The sequence below is a fragment of the Sitophilus oryzae genome, unplaced genomic scaffold (assembly GCF_002938485.1).
Source record: "Sitophilus oryzae breed Bouriz unplaced genomic scaffold, Soryzae_2.0 scaffold_1177_pilon_pilon, whole genome shotgun sequence".
Taxonomy (NCBI): domain Eukaryota; kingdom Metazoa; phylum Arthropoda; class Insecta; order Coleoptera; family Curculionidae; genus Sitophilus; species Sitophilus oryzae.
The window spans coordinates 2,031,854-2,045,044 of NW_022145812.1; the positions used below are offsets into that span (position 1 = coordinate 2,031,854).

A 13,191-nucleotide genomic window follows, 5' to 3' on the forward strand; every position below is an offset into this window, starting at 1 on the left:
TTTCTTTTGGCAGATCGATTCTGCGAAAGTCAATAGATGTTTTTTTTATCAAAGAATTTGAAATATGTTGAATAAAGTGCGAATATAAAAAATAGTTTTTTATCCATTTACACACAATGATATATTATCTTACGTAAATTATCGTTAAAATAAAATAAAAAAAAGTTCAGCATTGAAAATTGTTTGTAATTTTGATTGCAATTAATTACACGAATTAAACACTAATGATTTTAGGTTTCTATAGGAGACAAAAAACCTCATATCGATATCTGTTACCGTTTCGAACTTACCGGGTGTTTTTCAAAAATATGCATTTTTAACAAATCGCTGTAACTTTTTTGCTATGGAAAATTTTGTATTTTTTTGAAAACATTTCCAAAGCACCTTTTTACGTAGAATTTGATGGTTTAAGTATAATTTTTTTAAAATTAATAATTTAAGAATTATGAACAGAAAATTTGATTTTTTTATATAGGGCACCCTGTATATATTTAATTTATTGAAAAGAATTTAAAATTACCTTTCCAAAAATATAACACACTTGATATTTTGCTCGATTCCTCTTCGAGATATAGAGTATATAAAAATTCGCCCGCTTTAAATAACTAGGCTTTGAACGGCACCAGCTGTAATCCAAAAAAAGTCTAGCTGTGAGCATCAATTAAAACGAAAATAATATTTGCTACGAGAGATGCAGAATTTTATAACAATTTAAAATATATTTAACCAACATCAACACATTTAAACTATATCTAATAACAATAAATATAAATAGCAAACCAAGACATGATATTTTGCTACAGGTGTTCGACATATCGGTCGTCTTCTGTTATGGACAGACGGGGCAGTTTTTGAAAATTTCTCGCGGAACTCATTAACTCAGTGGGGGTGAAAGATACCCTCTCATAACTACTAAGTATTTCTAATTCTTGTCTCAATTATACGGAATAATAAGGAACCTTTATTCTTCCGCAAATAAATCCATAGGATTAGATCCATGAGCACTAAGTTAAGCGGCCTCGACGGCCAACGGCTGGGATCTTGGTTAGCTATTGAATTATTCTTGAAATTGGCTGCAAAAATTTGCTGACAACTTCAGCGTTCAGAGGCGGTGCGTCGTCTTGCTGGAAAATATATTTTTGAGTTCCATTAAGGGCATATCATCAATTGTAACAAAAATTTATTTTCGTTGTGCTTGCCTTCGGATTATTTTATTTATAAACAAGGTTTTTACAGTTTGCAATTTTACTCGGCCTTCCGGTACCATACTTTTTCCCGGTTCGATGTTGTGCCTCGGGATACTAGAATTAGATAAACGTTCAATTCGTTAATCAATTATTTATAATAATTATCGTATATATATCGTTAATCAATTATTATAATCAATTAATATAATTAATTAATTTAAAACATATTTTTTATCGTCTTTAATAATTCTCAACGGTACTTAGCAAAGTTGAACTTATTATTTCGATTTTAATATGTTTTTGTTCAACGATTATAAATTAAGTTGCTCTTTTCATGGATCGTGCCATCCATCACGAGAATCCATGAAGTACCAAATTACTCCAAATGGTACGCTCTACAAAATATTGCAGACTGTAAAACACCGTAGATTGTTTTAGGCAATTCATAATACAATAGTTGCAATTTTTGGTTGCCTACCTACTGTTTGAAATTCATTTGTTTATTTTTAACGGAGGTTAAGTGAATTTTCCTTGTTATCAGTGCTAATTGATTAAGATGCAATTGTTTCCTTGATTTTTAAGGTATGTAAGGAGTCGTTAAGTATTATTTTTATTAGTAGTTGAAATTTTATCGAGAATTAGTTTAACAACGCATGACTATTTTTAATTCGATTTTATATGTCAAAATTTTCGGGAAAAGGGGCATTGTTAGTATAAAACTAAAATTTTTAAAATTTTGCCTTCTCTTCTCATCTCTCCTCTGGTCATTTGGTCATTATTCCAATCTTTTTGAGATATTATTTTTTGTTGAAGACTGCACGCTGAAGGTACGATTTTAGATAATTTTACTACGGTTCTATTTAACAATTTATCTTCAGCAATTATTTCATTACATTTTAGTAGCCTTAATATAACTACCTATTGTTTTTTTTTCATTTGTTTTTTTATATCATATAGCTACAGTTTTTTTCTCATAAAAACACGTGCTTAGACTTATCGTAAGATAGTTACTCTACTATCTTTCGAGTTATAAATAACTAATTATTTTCTTTATTTTTCTCTCTCTCTCTCTCTCTCTATCATCTCTATCTTCATACCTGGACCGTGGACGTGCAAAGTAATAAATAATTGGCTGATAGAACCACGTTTTTTTAATCTTAAATCGTACCTGTAGTGTGGTAGTGGTCTTGCTATTTTCTTTTATTTAAATTGATTATACATTTTTTTGAGAGAGATAGAGAGAGGGAGATACTTTTTATCTTTAGCTATTATTAAAATAATTTGGACGAACTATTTAATTCTTAACTTGATTGAAACTGCCATAGCCATATTTCATAATTTATTCTATTAAATTGAATTTTCAAGTTGATAGTAGAATTTTGTCTATTATTCATTTTTTTAATTGTTTTTTTTGAGAAGAATAACAATTTATTGGTTAGTTACCAATTTGTTTTTGATGCCTTTCGGCTTCTGTATTAAAATTGATCAATTTTAATTTTAATTTTAAGGTTAATTTTCAGTTGATTTTTAGTGGTAGTTAATTAGATTTAAATAAATATTGTTAAGGTACATAACTATACCTTTGATTTTGATTGACTCTCATTCTACATTATATTGGCAACCATAGACAGTCGACTTAGTATTGTAGAACACTACCACATAACTGGGTACTTAACCATTGTTTGGAATAGCATACTGCTGTTTATTATCTTCTAGGAAGATACAAGAATTGACCCTTCCCATAAGTAGCTCACGCACTGAGACTGGTGGAGTCTCACAAGCTCTCCAAGATTAGCCGGACAATCACGCTACCCACTAGCGGATGAGTGCAGCGAAGAGGGCGAGGCCTTTCTCTCAACCAACTGAAGCAGAAGCATATATCTAAGTATCCCAGTTAATTACCTATTTTACATTATAATATAGTCAAGACTGTCACAGCCAGCCAATTGTCATACTATAGTGAAAATTTGTTAAGTAAATATAAGTTAGTATTTAAAAAAAAATATCTTGTTTTATTTAATTCCAAAGCATACTTCTAAATTCATCAACATCCAGAATTTTGTGGGTTATATAATAAGGGGTCCAAATCCTACTAGTTAAGAGTGGCGAACTTTTAATAATTCTGTATTTCGAAGGGGATTATAACAAAATATCAAGTATGCTATATTTTTGGAAAGGTAATTTTAAATTCTTTTCAGTTAATGAAAAATATAGAGGGTGTCCCAAATAAAAAATCAATGTTTCTGTCGATAACTCTTAAATTATTAATTTAAAAAAAAATATACTTAAACCATTAAATTCTACGTAAAAAGATGCTTTGGAAATGTTTTCATAGAAATACAAAATTTTCCATAGCAAAAAAGTTACAGCGATTTGTTAAAAATGCACATTTTTCAAAAACACACCGTAACTCCGAAACGGTAACAAATATTGATGTGCGGTTTTCACCATGATGTTTTTGATGAAAATTGAGCTCCAGACACCGATATTAGTTTTCGTCTATCTTCTATAGAAAAGGGTGTTTCCATTTAAAAGCGTCGATTTTGACCCACCCTGTACATAAAAAAAACATTAAGGAAATACATGGATAATTCGAGGCGTACGCGAACGAAGTCGCGTGAAAGAGCTAGTTTACTATTAAATCTTATTAAAATTTATAATATTGATGCAGTCTTACCTACGGCAAATTCTCTAAAAAATAATGTAATATTTAAGATAATTACAAAAGACTATTTTTTTAAAGGTTTAACATCCTGTAACTTTAAAACTATGCATTTCCGCATCAATGTTTATAGGAATTTTTTTCATATTTTTTGATGAGAAATCAATGAGTAATTATTTAACATTTACAGTTAATTAATGACATGAAGAAAATTTAAACGTTGCTATTAGAATTGGATTGACGCAAATTAATTGAAATAAGCCTGAAAATTGAAATAAAAGCTTTTTCTTCATATTAATTTTCTGATTTTTTGAAAGTTTTCAGGGTTGTTCTTAACGATGTTTAATTTGTACTTTTTTAACAATATGAAATTGTATTTCTTGTATATGATAGTAATTATTACTCTAGATTATTACTGTAGAATATTACTGTAGATTATTACTCTTCCTTATTGACTAAGACTAATACAATAATAATTGTTTTTAACCACTGATTGACCAATTTATTGAAAGTCCTAAATATTTTATAATTGGTACATAGAGCTAAAATAAATTCCAAGCAACTCTTTAATCATTGTAACCTGTATTGTATATATTGTCATCTGACACACCTTTTTTGTATTTTTTTATTATTTGTAATTTATAAAATTGATAGTTGTCTTAATTGACTGTTGTAGGTTGACAAGTTTATTTTTTTACGTTACTCAGTATGCTGAATTGATTATACATAACTCATTTTGATAGCATATTAATAAATAATTCTCATTTTACCTTATTATCCCATTTATTTAACGGAATATAATTTACGTCTTTACCCTAAAACTTGCGTGATTGGAAACCATTATACCTTGCTAAATTCAACACAAAGTTATTTATTAACAAGCCGAAAATTTATTACAGAATAATAAGGTATCGGCTTATTCAGATGAAGTGTATTACGTACAATATCGCTGACAACTGAGAATTTGAAAGCGAGGCCTAAGAAATAACTTGATAATTAATTTGTTTCTGTTTGACTTAATATTTTGTATAATTCCTTACTCATATGTTTGCCTCTTCTGTACGTACGTACCCTCGTCATAATAGTGTAAATTACTACATATTAACTTATTGGTCCATTTTATTAATTAAAAGTATTAATTTTTTTTAAATGTTTATTATTATTTCACCAATGTTGCGAAAATTGATGAAAATATTGATTTAATTTGTATTAAGAATTATACCGATTTGATAAATGATATTCCTCTTAATTAAAACCGGTAATATTTTTTTAGCAATAGATATATTATGCTAAAGTATTGTAAACTTCAATATTTTAACATAATAAAATATTAACAAAAGAACATAGGATTTAGTAGAACTATAAAACATACAGAATATCGAAGAAAATAGGCAGTTTATCTTTCATTTTAATTTACAGGTAAAGTACGTACTCTTTGCCGTTTTTTGGATGTGATCTGTCGCACGGTGACGTCTGACTCACGGCCTTGAATGATGGCCGTGAGACGGTCGTGACGCACGAGCTAGCGAGATGAGAAGTGATAGCGGCAGCGTTGTCGCCGCTACCCCATTCGGGGTAGATCTACCTCTTTGTAAATCAATTTAACCCCACTATCTCGTGACTATCTACCCCGATGAAAAATAAGCTTGTAGCTACACCGGGTATTGATCTGTACCATACGCGGCTAAGAAAAACACTAGAATAAACTTGATACTGTACCTGTGTACTAATTCTCTAGCTGTGTGCTAGGAAGTAAATTTTCAAGCATATCTTCATCGATAGGTTTGTAGCTTCTGAATAACGGTCTAGGTAAAGCATCTTGCTCATTTGCTACCTCAGAATTAGAATTATTAGAGTTAGTAATTCGCATTTTTATTGGAGGACAATGTCATATTTATTTCAAACCAATAATCAACGCGAATATTCGTAGAATTTAATAGAATTACTATCATTACTGTAAACCATCTGTAAACCACTATATATATGAATTTAGGTTAGTAGTAGTATGATAGTATATTGGTTCAATGGCCACAGCTGCCAGGGCTAACCAGCCGACAAACTTAGGTTCAAAAGTTTTTCTCTTCTTAAATATAACATTACTAACACGCGTTAACATTATTAGGCATTTGCATAAAAATGTATTCTGGCTGGTATTCCACAAATTTTGTCGGCTATTGAGGAAACAGAAAATGTACAGAAATAAATCGAAAATAATATGACATAAAATAGCGTTATGATATGTCACTTTTTCAAACATAACCTTCAAATCTTCCAATTTAATAGCTGTTAGTAAGAAGTTTCACTTCAAGCATGCGCACATAGTGCACACACTGTTTTTTACATTCTTTCTTATAAAAAAGTTGGTTTACAATTAAGAGAGCTATTAAAGAAGAACATTTTTTCTTATATTTTAGTCATAAGTTTGTCAAAATTTACATTATATTATACTACCAATTTTTTAATATAAAAATTTGTGTTAGTAAATTAACAAAAACAAAAATTCGTGATAATCTTATACGCACAGATTATGTTTGCAAGTAAAAGGCATGTGTAATTTCAAAATAATTTTTTTATAATAAAGTTGGTTTAAAATTTAAATAGTTTTTCAATTTTTTTTTGTATCTTAGTCCAAAATTTTAACAAAACTAATATGTATATTTGCGTTACACTTATAATTATTTTGCTTTTAAATAAACCATATGCGCATTTTTCAAAATTGTTGATTCTATAATAAAGTTAGTTCACAATTAAAAGATCTATTAAAGAAGTAAAACTTTTCTTGTATTTTAGTCATAAAATATCACAAAATTAATATATTATTATTACCAACTACCAATTTCGGTATCTGAATTTTTTGTTAGTTTGGTTTGGAAATACGTGACAAGCAGGTACGCACAGATTATGCTTTTACGAAAACCACTTGTGTATTTTTAACATTTTTTTTATAATAAAGTTAATTTATAACACAGTTTTTTGTATATTAGAAATAAATATTATCAAAATTTATTTTTGAATATTATACCAAAACTTTATCTAAAAGCGGGTATAATACAGCGAACAAATTGAGTCGAATTGAGTTGGTGGAATTTCTTTGTGTTCGCTGTAATTTTTTCCGGGCCGTCCACATAAAACGAACGAACACAGAACGAATTATTTGGCATTGCCAGTGAAAAACGAGCATTCTCCACTATTATTTACTTATATTAAGAAATAATTCAAAATAATTTCTTAATAAACATCATTTGATATAACGCCAGGCAGGCGAACCATAGTTAACACTTAACTCTTGGGGGGGTTACATGCTAACCCTCTAACTACTGAGAGTTAAGGGTTAATATGTACTCGACCCATAAATATTTGTAAAAATTGTTTATAATGCAATTAAAATATCAGAAAGAAGGCACAAAAGTGACTTGTCAGTTTTTATATTTTTGATATTACATTTGATTTTTTTTGTAGTTTTGTTGTATCTTTAGATTTTCTAAGTTTAAAATTGGAAGTATAATAAATAAATATTAAATTAAAATGTTTTTTCTATACATTTATATATTTTAAGATTATTTTTTTGCATTGAGCTTTTTTTCTACACCAGTATTAATAAAAAATACAATAAAATTAAAAATCCTATAAATTTTTCCTTAAAATTGATTATAAGTTAAAAAATAAATATATTTGGATCAATCTGAACCATGGTCAGTTACAACGGAAATAAAATTATGCTCAGTACTTAAGAGTTAAGGCGAAAGAACGAGTGCATTGATAAGTAAACATCATCCGAACGAATTTGTTCTCCTTCATTTGCTGTATCTTATGCGTTAAGATAGTGGTATATATTCTTAAGAATCTCTACTTTGCAAAAGATCATTTCTTAAAAAAAATCAGTGACTTTAACTAAAATACCAATCATCGGTATACATATATACCGGGTGCGTCTAAAAAGTTGCTCACCCCTATAACTTTTTTATTTTTTCAGATAAAAAAACGAGATTTGGTATGTTAGTATATGACATAAATTAGGATTGATTGACGTATTCAATTGTTTTGGTCACTTCTTGTTTCACCGGAAATGACTACAACTTTTGATCTTTAAATGGTGCCCTTGGTATTTTTTTACTTTATTCGATAGAAAATTACATTCTAAATAGAATGATATATCATATGTCAACTTTTGACATTCTTGTCTAATAAAAAATCTTATTTTAAAATTCAATCTAGAGTGTCATGGCTATGTTAAAAACACTAATTCTTAATCAAGGAGCCTTGGAAAAATAGATTTGATCGTCTAATGTTTTTAGTGTCTTGTCCTGGCCAGTTAGAAAATGTTCAAATCGTATTCTTAATCATATTTTATTTTTTTCAAATGGAACGAGGGTGGCTCATTAGCGTATTTCGAAAAAGCATTTTTTCACGAATAATTTGATACCACACACTTGGTATTTCGAGTCAAATTTTCGTTACGAACCGCAAAGTTATAATTTCAAATAAACCATATGCGAAATGTCAAAAGTTGACATATGATATGGCATTCTATTCAGAGTGTTATTTTCTATTGAATAAAGTAAAAAAATACCGAGGGTACCATTTAAAAATCAAAAGTTGTATTCATTTCCGGTGAAATAGGAAGTGACCGAAAACAATTGAATACGTCAGTGAATCCTAATTAATGTCACATACTAATATACCAAATCTCATTTTTTTAACTGAAAAAATGTTATAGAGGTGAGCCACTTTTGAGACGCACCCGGTATATGAAAGTCATATAATTGTTGGGGTAAAAGTATACACTTTACTCCAGTGAATATTTTATCCGAGTTATTTAAAAAAACCGTATATTTTATTATTTGTATATTTTAATGTTATTTCTGAACTTATTGTAAGGCTTTTGAGTGTGGTTTTATAAATTATCTATAGTCGGATATATTTCTTTCATATTTAGTAAAAAGTTACAAAATATAATTTCATTACGTCGTTTGATAACATTTAAATAGACATAAATTAAGCATGTTAAAAGTAGCCCAATACTTAATTATTTATTTGTTATAATATATCTTATATTCCTCATGAAAATTTTCTTTATTTAAAGTAAAATACCGTACCATTGTTTGGTGTTCAGTCGTACCAGCAAGAACATTTCTCTGTAATAATTGAAGTATATTCTATATGAATAGTATAGAAAATTGTTCCAATAAATCATTGAAATATAACTAATATTAATAACACGTAAAAAACTATGCTGTCTTTACTAATAAGCGAGATAATTCTCATTTGTAATCAAAATTGGACACTTTCAACATATTTTCATTAGTATTTTTTATAGTTAAATGGTTAAATAAATAGAATATTTTGTATTTTAGTCATATATAATTGTTTATTGTAAGCTTAATATTTAGTGTTATTTATTTAATGAATAAAATTAGTACATTAATATAAAAAAAATAAACAGTATATATATTTTTTAATAATATTTCTTTCGTAGTTTAAGCAGGGTGATATAGCGCTATATAGGCCATTAGCGAAGCCACCCTTAGGAACTGTCTAATAACAACAGCTGCAAAATTTACTGCCAAATAACCTAGCGGCTGGACAGTATTGGTTTAGACGTCCCGTAATTTTCCCGGAGGTTTTTTCCAGTTTGCTTCTCTGGAGGTAAATAATTTGCTGGACGCCAAAGCAAAAGAAATGTTCTTTGAAATCCTCTTTTTATAGCACTCATCAGGATAATAGGATTTAGGGCTTATATTTGTAATTATTTTGTTAATGAAATTGAAAAGCTCAAAGTATATTTTTCTGTACTATTCGTAATTTGATATGATGCAGAATATTATTTTAATTTACGACTTACTGAGAAATTACAAGTCGTGCCTATTTCAGAATTCTACATCAAATGATGAACAAAAATAATCTGAAAAACTAAATATATATGTTAACTAAATGTACAAAAGTGACTTTGTATATATGTTATCTCCCTCAGTTGTCGAATAAATCCAGTAATATAAAGGAAACACAAATTTAGAGAATGTTACTTAATTTGTGATAGTATATGCAGATAATGTGTATTCCATTTATATAAACCTAGTTTGAGTTGCTTTTAATGATTCGAACCACGTACAGCTAAAGTTTTAAAAAACAAATACGATAATGTCTTAAATTTTCCTATTTAGTCAAATATAAAAAGTGTAAAATTTTTCAAAATTCATGAATTGTTTTCTGACAAAATAATTATAATCTATAGATTTATTTTTGCAGACTTGACAAAATATATTGTTTCACTAATTAAATACAACAATGGTCAGTTTTTAAACAATCCTATTACAGCCACGATTTTACGTTGAAAACTCTAATAATATAATCCGTTACAAGTATACTGGGTGTTGCATCGTCGTTGGAAATCCCATGCAAATTTTGAACTGTCTAAATAAATGGCTTTCCTATTCATTTTACCGCGAAATCGTAAATAGGTATTTTAAAGATCTGCATATACCAAATAGAAATGTCAAATTTGAACAATTTTGGATATGCCGATTTTAACTAATTTAAGAAAAGCTGCATCTATTTTTAAATTAAAACTGAACAGGTAACAATGCATCATAGATAAAAAAAAATAATCTTCTATTAAGATAGATATGAAACTTAATAGTAAAATTTTGGGTCAAAGCGCCCCTCCGTCTTCTTAGTAGAGACTAGGTTTAACTCAGCGCCTTCGCCTTTTCTGCTGTAAATATTTTTTATGTTTATATTTGATTTCAAAGGATTTAGTTTTAAAGTTACACTGATATATTAGTATATCAGAGTAACTTTAATAAAACATAAGAATATATATATTTTACAGTTTATTAAATATAAATTTTGACTACAAGGTAGAAAGTAAATCATATATATATATATATATATATATATTTTACAGTTTATTAAATATAAATTTTGACTACAAGGTAGAAAGTAAATCACAATATTTTATAAAACTTATAAGTATACCATTTTTACAGTTAATAAATAATAAAACTATTTCTGACTATAATATTTAAAATTTAGATAGATAGAATATTAAGAAACATACCGGTATTTGCAGACGCAGGCCCAAATTCAATAAAAACCAAAATTTTTCCTGCGAAAATCGGGCTTTTTTCACAGAAAAGGTATTTTTGATTTATCAACAATCAAGTTGACGATATACAGGTGTTTTCTATTTAGTCTAAAAAAATTGTGGTGTGATTCCTTATGTGTTCTTAAAACAATTTTTATATAACCATTAGGTCTAAAGTACTTCCTTTCTGATCTACAGGGTGTTAAAAATTAAAAAAAAAAAGTCGTTATTTTGCTTAACATAAATGGTACACTACTGCTTTTTTAAAGAAAATAGTTTTTTTTTGACTGGCCATCCTTTTTCAACCAAAATTGATCTTTTGAGTTTTTCTTGTTCATCAAACGGTTGCCGAGAAAAAAATAAATATACTTATTAAGAGCCCGCCTTAAGCCGTTTTCTAACGATTTTTTATTTTTTAGATTAATTAGAAAACACCCTGTATATGAATATCACAGGCAACCAAATAAACTAGTAACCTCTAAAAATTATTTTTCCTACCACTAGCGACATACCGTGTTTTTAGTGAGTACTAAATTATTTTATCAAAATTTCACCATATAAGTTTCCAGGCAATGCAATGCATATACAGGCAAATATCAATATAGCTTAAGTTGTCAACTTACCATTTTGTCATTGTCAAATAATGTTATTTGTTGTGCGGTTTCTCACTACCCAAAACAATTATCGCATATTTTCTAAAAAAAATATCAATTTGAAAAAGATACTTTGAATTCTTTGTCTTACGATATTAAATAGTATGGATACTTGTGAAAGGAAACTCGATACAATAAACCAACGCGCTGATTTGTCATTTTTAGTCGGCCGACTATTTAGTTGCAAAAGTGAAAACAATACATACCTATGAACTAACTCGATCGGTCGACTATTTGATTGTATGTGAGCGCGGCTCCATAAGGATATATTGGTTTCAAATATGCAACTAAATATTCGACCAATTGAAAATTGTGAGCGCATAGCCTAAGGCTATGTAATCAAATATTGGGTCAATCGGCTCCATAAGAGGGTATTGTTTTCACTTTTGCAACTAAATAGTCGGCCGACTAAAAATTACATATCAGTGCGAACTAAATTATGTGTCACTCTAATTATTCTAAAAAAATCACAAGAAAAAGGCAGAAAAATGCATGCTTCATTTAGAAATATGTAATAATTATTTTTATTCAAATATAAGATAATTGTTTTGAGTAGCGTAACAATATACGCCAAGGTGCAAGGGATGCTTGAAAATAAAAAATTATTAAAATTGTCCTGTAACTTAGGAAGTGAGAGTGTTATAACAAATATTACTATAGCATCGTTTATTTTATCAAAAGTACTAAAACAATTGTAAGCTTTTATGAATGTTAATGAACTAAACCCTATAATATACAAGAGGGTGGAGATATTCTACATCAATAACTATCATGGCAAAACTTTTAAATGAAAGCACCAAAAATCCGACTAATTAGTTACTAATAAAGTGGTACTCATTTACGAAAAACCATGAATTCTCTCAAGCCCTCTTTTCCAGATTAATAACGAAAATAATTAATATGAACAATACACTACGTAATTTTCTGCTGCCCAAGAGGAAAATAGAAATATAATTTTAAGGAAAGTTATAGTAATACAAATGCCGTAACTATTACTACCTAAATATTATAATTTCAATTAAAACGATTGATGAATATCGAAACATAAAATAGAATGAATATAGCATTGTTTATTTTAAGTTGTCTTACGATAGTTCCGGAGCTTCAATGGAAGGAATAGTAAGAATAAGATTTTATTCAGTAGATAACTTTTAATTTTGACCTCTTTGGTTTTTCATTCTATACATTATTAAACGGCCACTACACTACTCGCGAAATAAGCCGAAGTAGGTTAAAGTCGATGGTGAAGAGGTTTATTTTGTGTATCCTCGTCTAAATGAAAATAAAGCGAGACCAGGGGCCTGATTCTGTAAACGTATTTCCTGTCTAGTGGCTCATCAATCGTAGTATACAAATAGCATAGGCTGAACTGGAAATTTCTTGCTACGGAGCTTACAGAATCCCACTACAGGCTCAATTATGGGAGGATATGCGAACTATCCCTCTTTACTATTCGATCTTAACCTACTTGGTTATTTCGCAAATAGTGTAGAGGCAGTTTTAAACTTACACGATCTGAAAGGAGTAAATTATTTAAGATGCTACGGTATCAAAATACATATTTTTCACTAGCTTTGATTCTAAATATTGATATCCTAATGTTTT

The 13,191-nt window shown here is 28.6% G+C and overlaps 1 protein-coding gene across 1 annotated transcript in view; it reads left to right on the plus strand.

Annotated features, from left to right (window-relative positions):
* Positions 1–13,191, plus strand: part of LOC115889785 (suppressor of lurcher protein 1) — a 246,276-nt gene that overhangs the window by 130,991 nt on the left and 102,094 nt on the right.